General features: G+C 38.5%; 1 protein-coding gene across 32 annotated transcripts in view; it reads right to left on the minus strand.

The window, feature by feature from the left end:
• KCNMA1 (potassium calcium-activated channel subfamily M alpha 1) overlaps positions 1–18,489 on the minus strand; it is a 936,156-nt gene that overhangs the window by 184,567 nt on the left and 733,100 nt on the right. The gene's annotated exons all lie outside the window — the stretch shown is intronic.

Below are 18,489 nucleotides of genomic sequence, written 5' to 3' on the forward strand. Positions count from 1 at the left end.
AACCCGCTTCCCTGCAAGCTGATAAGGTACTGGAGAGCAGAAGCACAAATTGCCCTTGGTGCTGGACGTCTAGACGCAGACCCCAAGCTGGGATTTTGTCTGGGGATTTACACGGGGCCAGATTCATTAGTCACTTCATTTTGCAGTAAAATGTTAACTGCAGGGGGAGCGAGGTATTTGGAGCAGGTGGACCTGTGATTTGGATCCTGTTCCAGGCTTCTGGGTAAATGGCTCCAATTGTTGCTCAGAGCCGACCCCAGTGCACACGGAATGATGATAATAATACTTAGCCGCATGTAAGTGCCCAGCATGGCCCTGCCACTCAGGATTCCATAGGAGCTCAAGAGCTGCGAGGTCAGAAGAACAATCCTGAAGGCATTTTTTCCAAATCTCTGGCTCTATGCCTTTCCCTCATGCTGTTGTCTCCACATTGAATATTTTCCTGCATTCTCTCTACTCCTCCTTCAAGATCTATGAAACCTCCCTCTGATGGCTCTGGTCCTCTCTGATCTCCTGACCTCATCGGACTCGTAATCTGGTCCGTGCAATTCTGGATTACATTTCTTCTTAGAATGGTCACTGTGTAGGCTTTATTGCCCTAATGAGGTGATAAAGGCTTTGAGGTGGAGGCCAGTGTTTCATACAAAGTACTTCAGAATTTTCCCCTGTACCTAGCACCAAATTGGACATCCAGTCACTCAACTAACACTTGTGAATCGATTAACCTGGTCTCAGCTTTGGTCATCAGAGATTTTGATTTTACCATGTCACTCACCTGATTTCCCCCCTTTGCCACCACCACCACCACCAACAACAACAACAACAACGACAAAAACAACAACAATGAGGACAAAGAACACTGGTCAGATTTATATGGCAAGAGCTTGGACTGGAGCAATAGCCATGGAGATGGGCTTGGGTGCTTTGGTTCCACAAGGAGGACCCCACAACCTCTGGTGCTTTACACTGCCAGAGGCTCTTGGTTAATCTCTTGGGACCCTGGAGGACTGGAAACTAGGCAAACATGACCTTCCTAGGCTATGGGCCACAAGAAGAAAGAAGAGACAGTTTACAGTTTTGGGGGAGGTAGCCTCTTTGCTGGGATGCGGTCAAGGTCAACTCTCCCTTGTCCTTCCCAGTTAGGGAGTAGTGCAGAATAGATGTTACCTGGGAGGGAGGATGGGGGAGAAATCCTTTCCCTTCCTCCACAGTGAAGTTCAAGGGCTAGCTCCTATTGGCTACCTGCCTTTTATCAAGGGAGAAGTGCATATATGACTCTCCATGGAGTCAGGTCTGTAGAAGAAAATCAGATCTGACCTTATCCCTCCCCTGCTCAATAAAATCCAACAGTTCCCTATCAGCTCTCTTAAACTGTTTTTGAAACTCGACACGCCATCTTTCTACATCATGACTTTTCACCACCTGTCCCCCATGCCCCAGATGTTCTCCCTCATCAACTTTTCCTCCTGATTTTCCTGACCTCCTTCAAGACTCAGATCAAATTCTGTCTTGTGCCAAAGTGATTCCTGCTCCCCCCATTGCCAGTGTCTTCTCTCTAAGATTACATCTGCTCTGTCTATATCTCATATGAACACAACTATTTAATGCATGATGCCTTCCTCATTAGAATGGAAGCTCCTTGAGGACATGGACCATATTTTTTTCCTTTCTCCAGAACTTAGCAAAGTGTTTGGTACTTAGTAAGTTAAATTTAATCAATGCTTATCAATTAATAAATTGAGATAATTCCAATCAAACCTCCCATCTCTCTGCCATTTCTTTACATTTATATCTAACTTAAACATATGGTAATATGGCACAGAAAATAAAAAAAAGAAATTAGACTTGAAGATAGAAGAAATGGGTTTTATCCCAGTTCTGAAATTTACATATTTCATAATTTCTCCCAAATCACATGACCTTTGAATCATAATCTCATCTGTAGAATGGCAACAGTAATATTTGTGTTCCTCTCCTGAGCAGGTTGTTGTGAAGAAAATATGCTCTTAAAATTGAAAGCAAACTATGAATAAGAGCTATCTTTGCTGGGGACAACACATTACTTATATTAAATGTGTTGGTAAGGTGGTTACAAGCTCATGTGGGATAATAAGTAGCTGCAATTTCCCATGCAGGAGGTAGGCACGAGTTTTTGCCCAGCAGAAAGCATATTCCACGTCCATGTAGATTACCCTCTTACAATCCCAGTAAAATGAAGCTAGAAAGTATATATCGCTTTAATATTTTCCAATAATATCCCTTACTATTTTTCGGTGAGGTTGTCCAGAGTTGGGGGTTAACATTTTAAGATTAACTTACACAATATACATCAGAGATGAAACTTGAACACAGAATTTCTAGCTCTAAGATGGCTCTTTATTCATGAATAAAATTATGAAAAATAATCATATATCCCTGTGAACTTGTCGATCTGGATGTTTCCTCCAATGGAAAACAAAGTCTTTATGTCCCAGGGGGAGTTAGTTGAAAAGCTGAAACTTAAAGGAATTGATGGAAAGGTATGTCAGGAGAGGAGCCTGTGGCTAAATTTGACTCAGCACAGGAAACCTCACCCGATCTGGACACAGAAAAGTTTGACAGATTGATAGCTCTTTCTTGAAAAGCCTGCTTATCTTGTATTTCCTACCATAGGTTCCACACAGAGGGTCCACCCAATGTACTGGAAGACTTCTTCATTTTCTCTTGATATTACAAAGGTACCAGTAAAACCTAGTGACTTTCTGCCTGTTTTCTCTTATCCTTGTTAGCCAGCCAGCCCATCTCTTCCTATCATGTCATCCCTAAAGACGTCTCTTAATTCTGTTCTTCAAAGTTCCATATTAGTTCTTTTGGCCAGCCTACTCACACCCACCATGAACCTTAGACATCATCTGTCCAAGTGCTCCTTCTTCAGAACATGCGGTCACATATTTGTTACTGAAAGAGGCATTAAAGTTCAACCTCCTAATTTCAAAATGAGGAAACTGAGGTGAAGAGAAATGACTTAGCAATTGGCTCTTATTCTGCCTCTATGTGCCTCTACGCCTTTTACCTTTCACTGGAATAACCTCTTACAATCCCTCAATAGTAAATCAACTGATTGGGATTTTACTAAAATATAGAATAGCTTTTCTATTGCTGCTCTTTCTTTTCCTACCAAAGAAACTCAGTCTGACAATCAGACCCCAAGTTCAAGACTAGCCTCAGATACTTTCTAGCAGGGCAACCATTAGCAAGTTACTTAACCCTTTTTGCCTCACTTCCTCTTCTCTAAAATGAGCTGGTGAAGGAAATGGCAAACCATCCCAGTGTCTTTGCCAGGAAAAGCCAAATGGGATGACAAAAAGTTCCAACGCAACTGAAATGACTCAACAATAGCAATGACTATATGCAACACTATACTAGGTATTAGGAATACAAAACAAAAAGCACTCTCTGCCCATGAGGTTATTCTTTTGGAGGATATGCCATGGAAACATGAAAATTTAAGGCAGGGGAATAAGGCTGCTAACAACTAAGGGAAGCAAGAAAAACTTCCCTTCAAAACATGAGCTAAGCCTTGCAAGAAGTGAGGATTTCTAAATGGAATAGGTAAAAAAAATGCATTCCAGGGCAACTTTTCAAAGGCATGGAGGTGGTAAACTGATAAATCTGAGAAACAGTTAGTTATAAGTATTTATTAACACTGTTTACATAAGTACCAGGTACTGTGTTGAATGTTGTCCCTACACTCAACAAATAGAACTTTTTAGGAGGAATATAGAGTCTGAGAAAGAAAAGAACATAAATACAATATGCGTGGAAAGGTAGGTTGAAGCTTGGAAAGGGAAGGCATTAAATGCCAAACTAAGGTAATAGGGAGCAATTGAAGGCTGCAGAGTGGCATTTTCTCACTGTACTTTTAGAAAGATCATTATGGCCAAAGTCTGGAAAATGGATTGAAACTACAAGTTGGGAATCTTATTAAGAGTAAATTAAGAGTAAACCTGCTTTCCCTCTATTCATAGGAAAATACATTGTCAGTTCTGAAGGAACCCTTTTTCCTCCCCTTTGAATTATCTGACTCGGTTTCATACAATCTAGTACCCACATATCCAAGCCAATGAGAAACTCTCTCATGCAGACAAGTGTTTAAAACAGAACTTTGGGAAATGAGGCATTATTTATTTCCCCAGGGAAGCCCATAGAAGGAGTAAGTCCTTGGGATTTTAGTAGGAATGAAAATTCAGAACACTCAGAAGTCAGCAGAGTCCCAGCCACTATTTACTTGAAAACCTGTGGTTAACCAAATGAGACTGAATTTCTCCATGGCTTCCTTTGCAGGGATGCTGCCAAAAATAATTAGGGTACTTTTCTAAATGCCAGTGTCCTCTCCTTGGGGTTCTAGCCAAGGTGGGAAGAGCTGGGGAAAGGAAAGGGGACCACCAGTGGGAAATAGATGATGTAAGTAGGTGGCAATGATGTTAGAATCTTCTACTGGCCCTAGGAAGGCTCCCCTTACCCTAGCTTTATAAAGGGTGTCCCAGAAGTTTTTAGGGCAGCATTAAATTATTGCTTTTAAAGATTTTGTGAACACCTTGGGTAGTTCTTAAAAGATAAACCTTCTAATTTCCCACAACCCAGTGACCACTAGCTGTGAATCTTAAAAACTACTCAGACGTACCTTAGAAGATTTGGTTTAGCTATTCCCTTATTTTAACAATGGAGATACTTGGTCTAACAAGAATCAGGAGGGTATTGGGAACTTTTAAAATTATTCCACCCTACTCAGACAGTGCCTTAGGGGAAGATAAAGTTGTAAACTGATTGAACAATGAAGGTATTTAACTCATACCTTATAATAAAGCTAGAACCTTAAGCTAGGTCTATTTTTAGATCTAATACAAAAAGGTATTAAGTACCTGTAAAAGTTAAATTAGTCCCTAAAAAGGTCAAGTAACTTACAAAGGGCAAGCTTAACAAAGAGGTGTGGAGTACTCAGAAGATATAATCTGACTAGAGAAGGTGAGATCTAAAGAAGGTGAGAGCTAAGAATGGGCAGTCCTGGAAAAAAAAAAGCGTCTACTATGATAGATGTGAAAATTTAGGGGAGGTGACATAAGAGAAAATTTCTTTAAAAGGAAGGGGTAAAAAATTAAAAGAAGGAGAATTCAGTTCAAAGTAGAATTGGATTCTGAACCCAGTTCAGGAGATTCAGTGGAGGACTGGAGCTTGCTTGGAGATGGTCTTGTGGTGAGAGATAAGACTGACTCCCTCTCCCTTAGGCTCAGGGAGGCCACTTTGGTCTAGTCCTTTAACTACTCCTTAGCTCAGCCTGAGCCAGAGCAGTTTAAATTAATTCTCTCTCTCCTTCCCTTAATTCCTTCTCTCTTTATTAATTAATATCTCCACAAATCCCCAGCTGACTTGGGTATTTTCATATTTGGGAATGTCCCATGACGACCACTTATTTAGATTTTAAATCAAATACACTAAAATTTTTCCTTACAGTTTTGGTGTTTACATAGCCCTGGATTCCAGAAAGTCATTTTCTTTCTCTATTCTTTACTATCTGTACCTAGTGCTATGGTAAGTATGAGCCTGGATAAGTTAGGAATGATTCCTGTTCTTTATGAAGAATGAATCTAAATAAGATGACAAGGATAAAGATGATATACAATTAATATAAAAATCAATCAAACAAGATAGCCATTGGCTTTGCCTCTAAGCAACAGATAAATGAATTTTATTGGGAGAATTAATGAATGAAATAAAAGCTATACAGTAGGATAGAGTAGGTGTGGAAGAAACTGTCATCTTCCACTTATTTAGTCCAGGAAATAAACACTGAGAAGGAAGAATTTTATTTTTAGTCACTTGAAGGATGGGAGAGAGCAAGAAGCAAATAAAGCACATTTTAAACACTACACAGTTAGTCAGTCAATAGTCAAAAAACATATAGTAAGTGCCTAATGTGTGCCAGACACTATGTTGAGGAATATAAAAGAAGGGGGGGACCCAGTCCCTTCTGTCAGGGAGCTTCTAGTCAAATGGAGATGACAATACACAGATAGCTATATACGAATAAGATATATACAGAACAGACTGTGGATAATTTCAGATGGAAGGCATCAGGATTCAAGAGGTCTGAGAAAGGCTTCTTGTAAAATGTGGGATTTTAGTTGAAACTTGAAGGGAAGCAAGGAAGTCAGGAGGTGGAGATAAGGAAGCAGAGTACAAGCATGGATAGAGTCAGTGAAAATGCCTAGAGTAGAGAGATGGAATCTTATGGTTGAGAAAAAACAAGAAGGCCAGTGTCACTGGATTTTAGGGTACATGGAAGAAGTAAGGTAAGAAGGGTCCAACTATGAAGGACATTAAAAGGCAAATAGATGGGAGAGCTAGGTGGCTCAAAAGATACAGAGCCAGGTATGGAGACAGGAGGTCCTGGGTTCAAATCTGATCTCAGATACTTCCTATATGACCCTGGGCAAGTCATTTGACCCCCACTGCCTAGACCATACCTCTCTTCTGCCTTGGAACCAATATTTACTATTCATTCTAAGATGGAAGGTACAGGTTTTTAAATAAATAATTTATCTTTAAACTTTTAAGTAAAATAAAGAATTTTATATTTGATTCTGGAGGGAATAGGGAAGAAGTATTTTGAAGAAGCAATATAGTCAGACATGTGGTTAAGGAAAATCAGTTTGGTAGAAGAGTGAAGGATTGATTGAAGTAGAGATCTAAAGAAAGGAGACTTACTGAGTCTTACTGAGTGAGTGAAGGGCTGAGGATCTGCCCCATGGTAGTGGTAATGTTAGAGGATAAAGGAGGGTGTATATGAGACAATGTAACAAAGGTAGATATGACAGATACTGACAAATCATTGGATATGGGGGGTAAGAAAGAATGAGGAATTGGGAATGACACTTAATTTAAGAGCTTAGATGACTGTATATATTTTGTCCAGATGTGGTCACTTGAATTTTGTCTCCCCTGTTACCAAGTTACTTGAGGGTAAGGATTATCTTTTGCCTTTCATTGCCCCACAGTTAAGCAGTGCCTCCGTACATAGTAGGCACTTCATGAAGACGTAATAACTTACTAACTGGGGAGATGGTAGTACCTTTGTCAGTAATAGGGAAGTTAGGAAGAGTGAAGTTTGGGGGAAAAGATAAAAAGTCCAGTTTACGATGTCTTTAAGTTATCTAGTTTGAGATTTCCACTAGACAGTTAAAGATGCAGGACTAGAGGCTAGGAGAAAAATTAGATCTGGGTAATTTAGGTAGGAGAATCATCTGTAGTGAGATAATCATTGAATTCCTGGGAGCAGAGGATATCACCAGGCAAAATGGTGTAAGGAAAGAAAGAAGAGAACTCCCAGGACACTTCTGTCGCCAGTTTTCCCCAAGCATTTTTTTAATAAATATATATATACACATTTATAAATTTTAAAAGTTCACAAATAAAACGTGGGAGGAGTGTAGCTGGATAGAAGTTCATCTCTAAACAATCTGGGTCTGCAGATTTGTTGGACAGAAGTTTTCGTGTATGGCAATCTCAAAGTGAGTCAAAGGTAGGATACAGCAGCTGAGAAACTTAATGGAAACTTAGGTTGCATTATGAGAGGCATGGCATCCTGGGACTAGGATGGTGAAAGTGTGGTTGTATTTTGCCCTGGCTAGCCTACATCAACAATATTTTAATTTACTCTGAAAGCCACATTTAGAAAAAAACAAACATTGATAAGTTGAAATATATTCAGAAGACCAGGCTAGGGAAAGATCTGTCCTGGGATTGGTTAAGGGAAGTGGGAATGTTTACCCTAGACAAGAAAATACTTAGGAGGATGTGATAAGGGCCTTCAAGTATTTGAAGAACATTCCCTTAGATGATGCAATAAATTTGTTCTGCTTGTCTTGAATGGGGAAAATGAGGAGTAACAAGCAAAAGTTGCAAAGGGGGAAATTTGGATTTGATAGAAGGGAAAACAATAATTTGAGCAACTCATAAGTAAAATGAACTGCCTTAAAAAGCAGGGTGTTCCCCTTTATTGGAGGTCACCATATAAAATCTGGATGGTCACTTGCCAAGTATGTTATAGAGGAAGGCTCCTAATTTAGGTGTAGGTTAGACTAGGTTCCTTCCTGTTCTTTTATTTCATGGTTCTGCCTCCTCTATCTATGTCACCACCATTGTAAGGGGGGGGGGGGTAGTAACATTAGGCAGAATTTTGGCTTCAAGACTACACTGGCAGATTGGCAGCCTTTAATTCTTGTCTTTTTTTTTTCAAATGACATTTCCCAGTATGTCCAAAGAGTTGTGGTTGGTTGCAAAATAATTACAGGGGAAGAAAAAAGATTTTTTAGAAAAATGTCACTTGTCACAAAAAGGTCTTAAACTGGCAATCTGCAATAAAGCTGTTATAATAACAAGTTAGATCACTTTCTTGATAATTATTAAGTAGAGTTCTACCAAATTCAACGACATTATACAAAGCTTTCTTTTTTTTTTTTACTGCCAACATCATCTGTTAACTACAGTAGTTTCAACACAGATGTTCCTGAACAAAGGCTCTTAAGAAACCGAGCCCAACTGTTTCTACCTACCCAGAGGGAAATAAATTGTTCTCACCATTACATTGGCCCTTTGGACTAGAAAGATTACTTGCTGACACGAATTAGACAAGGAAACCTGCTGTAGATTTTGCACCTTCCAGTGCACAATAAAATCAACGTGTTCAAATGCAAAGATGTGATTTGTGGCTGCTGCAGGAGCTGTACCATGCCGTTGCACTCAGAGGGGGCAGATAGCTTTGAGGATGCCCTCCAACACTAGTGGAGGCCAAGATCTTCAGCCTACTTTCATTTAGCCAAAGGAAACTTGGAATGTTGAACTGAATCTTAAAATCAAAGGGGATGTCAAAGTAAGTAAACTGAGAAACTGAGTTGCCTTGAGGATAAGAAGGCTGAAAGTTTATAAAAGGGGAAAAAAGGAGTATTCAGATGACTACATTTTTAATCAATATGATAATACACTGATATGGAAACATCCATGAAAAAAGATCATTAGGGTATATTTAGGACTCCTGGGTGCTGTCATATTATATAAATGGTTTGCTTTTCCTAAAAAAAAATAAGGTATGCTTAAATATAGAAAATGATGATGACAATAAAAATTGCTACTCTTTTTCTGCCCCACCCTCATCATTGGATAATAATAAAAATAGTTAACATTTATATAGCAATTACTATGTGCCTGGTTCTGTCTTTAGATCTTTACATTTATCATATCATTTGATTCTTTTAATCAAATTATAATCTTTATAATACTCTCAGAGGTAGGTGCTTTTATTAAGCCTATTTTACAGCTGAGGAAACTGAGGTAAACAGAGACTAAATGACTTGCCAAAGTCACACATATAGTAAGAGTCTTAGTCAGATTTGAATTCAGATCTTCCTGATTCCAGGTCTATTGCCCTATCTACCCTGTACCTAAAGCTCTCTTAGGGAGTTTGGGAATAAGTATTCTGGTTCTTTACAATAATCTCAAATAGTACATTAATGCATTGCTATTGGAGCTGTGAATTGATCCAACCATTTTGGGGGGCAATTTGGAACTATGCACAAAGAGCACTGAAAGACTGTCTGCCTTTTGATCCAGCCATAACACTGCTGGGTTTATACCCCAAAGAGATAATAAAGAAAAAGACTTGTACAAGAATATTTATAGCTGCTCTCCTTGTGGTAGCAAAAAATTGGAAAATGAGGGGCTGCCTTCTGATTGGGGAGTGGCTGAACAAATTTTGATATCTGTTGGTGATGGAATACTATTGTGGTGAAAGGAATAATGAACTGGAGGAATTCCATGGGAACTGGAAGGACCTCCAGGAATGGATGCAGAGTGAGAGGAGCAGAACCAGGAAAACATTGTACACAGAGACTGATACACTGTGGTACAACCGAATGTAATGGACTTCTCTACTAGCAGCAATGCAATGATCCAGGACAATCCAGAGAGACTTATGAGAAAGATGCTCTCCACATCCAGAGGAAGAACTGTGGGAGTAGAAATGCAGAAGAAAAACAACTGTTTGATCACATGGATTGATGGGGATAGGATTGGGGATGTAAACTCCAAACGATCACCCTAGTGCAAATACCAATAATATGGAAATAGGTCTTGATCAATGATACATGTAAAACCAAGTGGAATTGCTCTTTGGCTATGGGAGAGGGGGTGGGAGGAGAGGAGGGAAAGAACATGACTCATGTAATCATGGAAAAATGTTCTAAATTAATTAATTAAATTTTTTTTTCAAAAGAAAAACAACAATAACCCCAAACAGGACCATAGGACACATTTAATTTCTAAAGATAGAAATGAAAAAGGACACCTTTATATTCAGATGCTTCCATATTCATCAAGTTCTTTTGTATTTCCCCTCCAAAGAGTTATGTATCTACTTATGGCTTCCATATTACATTCCCTTGTTCATTCCTCTGTCTCTAAGTACTCTTTCTCAGTCTCCTTTGCCATTGTTCCATCTTCTTTCCAATGCATCAAAGGGGATGTTATTAAAGGTTTTATCCTTGGTCCCTTCTTTCATTTATGCATTCATTTAATAAGTATTTACTCTCTACAATGGACAAGCCACTGAATATATGAAACAAAAGACGGTCCACTCCTGTCCCCTTAGAGCTTACACTGTGTTTATATTCTTTATCTTGCAAGCAGGACCATTTCCAGGTTTTCAAATACCCAATCTATGCAAATGACTCCCAAATCTCCCAAATTGAAATAACGATAAATGTATACATCTACAGGGTCTTCAAGATTTTCTGTAGCAATTTATTCCTAAACTCAGTGGTCATTTACCTTCTACATTTGGACCCCTTCACTTCCTTACTTAATGTCCTCTCAGAGAAGGTGTCTATGATACTTTAGGAAGAGAAAGCTTGGAATTGTGACTGAATTGGACAAAATGCATGTAGAAATTTAAAAGTCACTGAGTAATCAAGGTTCAAGATTTCTTAAAGAAAAAAAGATTTCTATCAGATTGGTTATGATCTCAGGGAGGGTTATAGGGATGGGAGTTTGGGAGGGAGGGAAGGTGGGAAAGGAGGGAGAGAATTTGAACTCAAAATTTTTATATGAATGAATGTTAAAAATTATTTTTACATGTAATTGCATTAAATAAAATATTATTTAAAATATGAGGAAAGATTCCAAATGAATGGAAAAGTTCACTCTTTTTTCTTAAAGTCTTAGAACAGTTTTAAGCTCTTTATTGAGTTAAGGGAAGAGCTAAAATATAGAGTATGTAAAGGGAAGTTGTAGGAAATAATGCTAGAAAGGTAGGTGGGATCCAGATAATGGAAAGCTTTGAATGCCAGGAGGAAGAATTTGTATTTTGTCTTCTTTTTTTTCTTTAAACTCTACCTTCTTGAACAATGTTTGGAAATGACCAAATAAAATAATGTTAAAAACAAACAAACAAACAACAACAAAAAAAAAAACAATAAACTCTACCTTCTGCCTTAGAACCAATACTCTGTATTTGTTACTCTGTTCCAAGACAGAAGAGTGGTAAAGGCTAGGCAATGGGGGTTAAGTGACTTGCCTAGGGTCACATAGCTAGGAAGTGTCTGAGGCCAGATTTTATTTCAAGATATTCTGTCTCTAGGACTCGCTCTCTATCCATTGAGCAACCCAGCTGCCTAAAACTACCCCCAAAAAAATTACTACTCCAAAAAATAACTAGATAACTATTAGTAATTACTGATCCATATCTCTTATCTCTATAACACATTAGGACAGTGTATTTGTAGATAAGTCATCTCTTTGATGAACACCTGCAAAGAAAATAGGTAGTATTTTTCATGGAACCTTCATGGTTCCACAACTGAATTAGACATTTTATACAGAGGATCCCATAGTCTTTATTTGTATTGCTAGAGACATAGACCTTCCTCTAATAAGAGGTGTCTCTGTAGTGAGATGTGACTACCAATCACTAAATACTCTCATTTCAGAAAATTCTAGATTTCAAATGACCCAAAGAGCAATTGTAGGATGTAGAGTAGATACAAGCAATTAGATTATAGCTTATTACCAACAATGGTATGCAAATGATGAAATGTGTGTGAAAAGTGATATTAAAGATATAATTAGATATTATTGTGAACTTGTAGGATTAAAAAAGTAGCAAGGACAAGGGGCAATAGGCAACTGACCATTGGGGGTTATGCATTTTGAAACTTCAATAGAATTATGATCTCAATAATGTGGCTAATACTTCCTTGAAATATGGAAGCAACCAGAGGAATTCCTCTAACCTGTTGGATACAGCATCTATTGAGAATCTGTGAAAAGATATGAGCAAGAAACATACAGGATGAGAAGTCCTAAACTAGTTACATCAGTACCATGGAGTAGTACACACAAGGATAAGCTCATTGATCCATTTAAATATCAAATTGTGATGTTCTCTATTTAGATCTTAGATGATCCAATGAGATAGCATAGGTAAAATGCTTTGCAGACTGAAAAACTCAATATAAACATTAGGATTAGTGTTTAAAGTCCTCTACGATCTGGCCTCAATCTATCTTTCCAGCTACCCACAAATTCTGTGATTCAGCCAAATTGCCCTCTTTCTTCTTACACAGGGCACTCCATCTTCTATCTCTGAAGTCATCCTGCATGCCTGGATTAGAATCCCTCCTTACCTCTGCTTCGTGAAATTCCTCTTCTACTTTAAGATTTACCTCGGGGACCATTTCTACAAGAAGCCTTTGCTGATCTCAGCTGCTAGTGTCTTCCCTCTAAAACTACCTTGAATTTAAGTATTTTATAATTGTGTATATATTTTATTTATATTATATATATATATGTATATGTACACACACACAAACACACTTACTCATTCACACGTGCACTAATGTATGTACTTGTCTTCCCCATTAGGATGTTAAGTTTCTTGTGAGTGGGAATATTTTTAGTCTTTGTGCTTATATCCTCAGTACCTAATGGGGTGCCTGGCACATAGTAGGTGCTCAACAAATACCTATTAATCTAATAATTGCTCAGGATTTTTCCCAGGAACCCCAAAGAGTTCTATCCTTTCATGATCAGATATTTGCTATGTGCCTCGCACAGGGTCACACAGGTGAGGTCCTGCACACAGATTTTCCTGTCTTCAGGCCCACCTCTTCATTTACTATGCCCCACTGCCTCTCAACACTTCTAATGAGGATATCAATAATTCTGTCTTGTACTCAGGCAATAGTTTTTAGAGAAAGACCTCCAGTTTCTCTTCATCTAACTGAATTCAAGAGGGAAAAGCAGGCAGAATCTTGGGTATCTCTTCATGTCTACTGAATTAAATAGGAAAAAAAAGATCTGGGTATGTGTGTGTTTTGCACCTTCATTCATATAGCAAATGCTGTCCTTTAGCACATCAGTGGCTGAAATAAGCTCCCAGTTACCCAGGCTCTAGCTATTCCACATCCAATTAGAATTTTAACTACCCTATCAGCTGCAGAGGGACAAAGACAGACACCATATTTTAAATACATCTTTTGTCCTAATCCCCTCTGAGCTGTAAAACCTAATACAATTAAGCTTTTATATTTTGCAGGTGATGAATGACTGACTAATATGCTCTCTGTGAGATTCGGTACCTGGAACATGATGTTCTCGCAGCAGCCCAACTGCTGAACTTGGGGTTTCCTCCTTCCCCTCTCCTCCTTGCCTTTCCCATCTGCCCTCACTTCTCTACCCACAGCTGGCAGATTCTTCACACTTGTTACTAAAGATAAAAATAATAGCCTGCTTTTTAAAATATCTTATTGTGACCCGATGAGCTTGTTTCTGTAGGGAGAAGGAAATCAATTTACTCATTCACGGGGAGCATGGCCTTTCCAGAGCAAGAATCCTTCCTTGGGGGTTGTGGGTGTCTTGAATCACACCATGCCCCCACCTGGATACCCTCTCCCTCTCCCTCCCCCTCTGGTCCCTTCCACCTTGCCCTCGCTCCCCCCCAATCTATGAAGCTTTCTATTGCAATACTAGCCTAGAGGGATCTCTCCCTCTGCTGAATTCAAAGGATTTCATAGGAATTAGTGTATGTACCATTAATTTGGCACTCATGATCTACTGTTGTGAATTCAACAAATGCAATTAAGTTCAATGAACATTTATTAGGTGCCTTCTCTTTGCGAAATCTGGTACTGGCCAATGGGAGAGATAAAAAGATATAAACAACAGTCGACATTTATATAGCACTTTAAAGTTTGTCAAGCACTTTACATACATTATCTCATTTGAGCTTCACAACAAATTTAAGTACCTTCTCTGCCTCTGTCTCTCTGTGTCTAAGTCTATATCTCTCTGTGTGTCTGTCTGTATCTCTATCTCTGTCTCTGCCTCTGTCTCTGTCTGTCTGTCTGTCTGTGTCTCTCTCTGTCTGTCTGTCTGTCTGTCTCTCCCTCTCTCTCTCTCTCTCTCTCTCTCTCTCTCTCTCTCTCTCTCTCTCTCTCTCTCTCTCTCTCTCTCTCTCTCTCTCTCTCTCTCTCTCTCTCTCAGAAGGAGATAGGCAGGTAGGCAGGGCGCTGTCCAAAGGTGCAATCATGAAATCCTAGGTAGCTCATTTACCCCATCCCTCCACTCAAACTGATAACCGTTTTTAACTTTTGCTTTTAGCATTTTGTCTGAAGGCTGAGAGTTAAATTTTTTATGGTCATTAATGGTAGTTATAAAATCTAGCATGTACGCAGACCTTTAATGTTTGCAAAATACTTTCCAGAGATGATCTCCAGTTATTCTCAAAACACCCTTGGGAGGTAGATGCTTTACAAATGAAGAAACTGAATTTGACAGATTTTAAGTTTCTTGGCCAGGGCCTGGATCTGTCTTTGTATCTCCGTCTTTCTTTCACATGCATACAAACACACACACACACACTCTACAGGTAATATATTTCAAATATAGTACTTGAATCCAGATCTCCTCTAACCACTACATGACACTGTCTCTCAAGGAAGAAACTACAGATTTGAGCCATAGTTTACTGATGAAAAAACTGAGGCTCAGACAAGTTAAGGACTTGGTCATGGTTGCATAGTGAGTTAGTGTCAGAAGCAAGATTTGAATTTTAGTTTTCCTGATTCCAAGTTTTAAGTTCTATTCTTTAGGTCATATTGTATCCCACAAAATGACTATAGGACTATGCATTATTAACTTCTCAAGGTTTTGTATCTTGGATCTTCAAATAGGCTATAGAGATTCTCCCTCTCCTTTCCTCTCCTCTCCTCTCCTCTCCTCTTCTCTTCTCTCTCTCTCTCCTTCTCTCTCTCTCTTTCTCTCTCTCTCCTTCTCTCTCTCTCCTCTCTCTCTCCTCTTCTCTTTTTCTGTCTCCTTCTCTCTCTTTCTCCCTCTCTCTCTCCTTCTCTCTCTCTCTCTTTCTCTCTCTCTCCTTCTCTCTCTCTCCTCTCTCTCTCCTCTCTCTCTCCTCTTCTCTTTTTCTGTCTCCTTCTCTCTCTTTCTCCCTCTCTCTCTCCTTCTCTCTCTCTTTCTCCCTCTCTCTCCTTCTCTCTCTCTTTCCTTCTTTCTCTCTCTCTCCTCTCTCATTCTCTTCTCTCTCTCAAAAATATGTATATATATATATGTATATATATATGTATATATATATATATATCTGTATGCCCTATAGGTCTAGCATGTAGTCCTAAAAATGACAGACTATAAGCAACTTGAAGGCAGGAACACATTATCTTGGTCTCTCAGCACCTGATATAGCACACTGCACATCTTAATTACTTGCTATATGTATTTTTCTTCAACCAACATGCATTTATTAAGTGTCTAATATAGGCTAAGTGCTGTGCTAAATGCTCTGGATATAAAAACAAGAATACGATGGATCCTACCCTCAAAAAGCTTACATTCTATTGGGAAAGTATCATATGGATATATGCAAAATAAATACAAGGTAGTTTTGGTGGGGAAGGCATGAGCAATGTATTGACTTTGAAAAAAAAATTTGTTTGATTGAAAAAAATTAATTAATGGCAATCTAGTTGCCAGGAAAGAGAAAATATACCTGGCAAATATGAGAAGCACTTTTCCTTCTTGCTGTTTGCATTGTAGTCAATATATAAGCCTTTTCTAATTATTCAAAGCACATTCCCTTCTTATAGTTTGTGTTAGAGTCGACATAGAGGCTCTTTCCCTAATTATTCAGTAAAGTGATCCTTCAGTAGTGATCTTCATTATATGACCTTCCTGTGACTATCCACATATGCTCAGGTTTTATGAACGGTATCCCCCAAAGCCTGGTTGCTTAGCTGGGTGTGCCATGGGAAGGAAGACATGAACAGATGGAATCCTGGTGTGTGACTAACAGCTGACTCTTTTATAACCCACAGGCCAGTTGCCTATGAGTTATACCGCACAGACTCACAGGCCACCTCCAAAGCCAATGGGAACTGCTGGTCCCTAAACTGCAAAGCTCGGGTTAGGTCTGCAGCAAATCATCATCAAGGAGATTAATGAATGAAGTCATCATTCCTCCTGTACCACTTACTGTTTACTGCCTTATACTGTTAATTATAATTTCGTGTGTAATAATAATATAAGAAGAGCTTCTATCCCCAAACTGTTATCCAATTATAAAAAGAAGTCATTTTAGCCACTTGTGCAATAGTCTGCAGAACATTAAATAAAGGAGAATAATAGCAGCCTGGGGAATTGTCTTCAGACTTTTTCTATCTGAATACCATAAAAAAGATGGTATGAATAAGGTAAAAAGGTAATGATGATGACAACAGGTCATGTTTCTATGTAGTTTTAAGGTTTGCAAAGTCAGCCTCATAATTCTATAAGGTTTATTACTGTCATGGTTTTATATATGAGGAAATTAAGGCTCAGACTTGACCAAAGCCACACAGTTAAGGGATATCTGAGCCAGTAAGCAAACTTAAACATTGTAACTCCAATTCCATTCTTCTTTGGAATATGCCATGTTGGTAAACATCCCAAAGGGACAGTGATATCCCAAAGGGTAGGGACTGGGTAAATCTGTCTCCTGATTAATAATGTTTGCTAATTAATAGTATTGCTAATTGCAATAGCATGAAAATATGGTATCCTGGGGCTATGTTAAAGATGGTGGTCAACCAAACTTTTCATGATGGGGTTTGAAAATATTGCTTTTATGTTATGAAGAGCACTGACTGGGGTGAAACTGGGAAACATGAGTTCCTATAACATACTGTTTTGTCTCCCCTGTAGTATCCAGTCTAGGTCACACCTGTGATCATTACTCCATAAATACTTGGTTGGTTGACTAAATAATAAATGACAATGCTTCTTCTTAGCCAGACTAATGTGATAAGGAGGTCTGATTCATTCACTCCAAAGATCTCAAAGGGTGCCATTGCAATAATAATAGCTACATTTTAAAGTGACAGCTTACAAGTAGAGTTAAAAATAAATAAAGCCATCAAGTCAGCCATTTTGCTAATAATAAGGAAGCATTATCTCAGTTGCCTCTGAATGATTTCCTGTGAAATATTCTAAACATGAAAGTTTTATGCTTAGTTGGTGCTCAGTGGACATTTGTTTGATAAAACTGATTTGAGGGAAAGGGAATGGTTCTCCCATTTCTAGTCTCAACAATTCTACCCAGAAAACATAACTCACTCCCATCTCCTCTCTCTAATTTCACAATTTAAGCTGTCAAAGCAATGTTTCAAACTCCACCTTTCCAAGGAAAGGAAAGAAGGGCATTTCCTAATCTCTTCTTGAATCAAGGAAGGTCATTTCAATTGCACAGTCTTTGGCTTTATTTCAGTATTCTTTTTATTTGTTTTTTTTTTTTTTTGTAATCATTGTATATGCTGCCCCCTCCTTGTTTTACTTACCTCACTCTATATCAGTTCATATAAGTCATTCCAGGTTTCTCTTAATTCTTTCTATTTCTCAGGTTTTTTTCATTTTAATTTGTTTAGCCATTCATGTCTAATGGACCTACTCTGGTTTCAGTTTTTTGAGGACTATGAATAAACAAACAAACAAACAAACAAATGAATGAATAAACAAATGAAAGGAAGGAAGGAAGGAAGGAAGGAAGGAAGGAAGGAAGGAAGGAAGGAAGGAAGGAAGGAAGGAAGGAAGGAAGGAAGGAAGGAGGAAAGAAAGAAAGAAAGAAAGAAAGAAAGAAAGAAAGAAAGAAAGAAAGAAAGAAAGAAAGAAAGAAAGAAAGAAAGAAAGAAAGAAAGAAAGAAAGAAAGAAAGAAAGAAAGAAAGAAAGAAAGAAAGAAAGAAAGAAAGAAAGAGAGAAAGAGAGAGAGAAAGAGAGAGAGAAAGAGAGAGAGAAAGAGAGAGAGAAAGAGAGAGAGAAAGAGAGAGAGAAAGAGAGAGAGAAAGAGAGAGAGAAAGAGAGAGAGAAAGAGAGAAAGAGAGAAAGAGAGAAAGAGAGAAAGAAAGAAAGAAAGAAAGAAA

This window comes from Monodelphis domestica, chromosome 1 (genome assembly GCF_027887165.1).
Source record: "Monodelphis domestica isolate mMonDom1 chromosome 1, mMonDom1.pri, whole genome shotgun sequence".
NCBI classification, from domain to species: Eukaryota; Metazoa; Chordata; class Mammalia; order Didelphimorphia; family Didelphidae; genus Monodelphis; species Monodelphis domestica.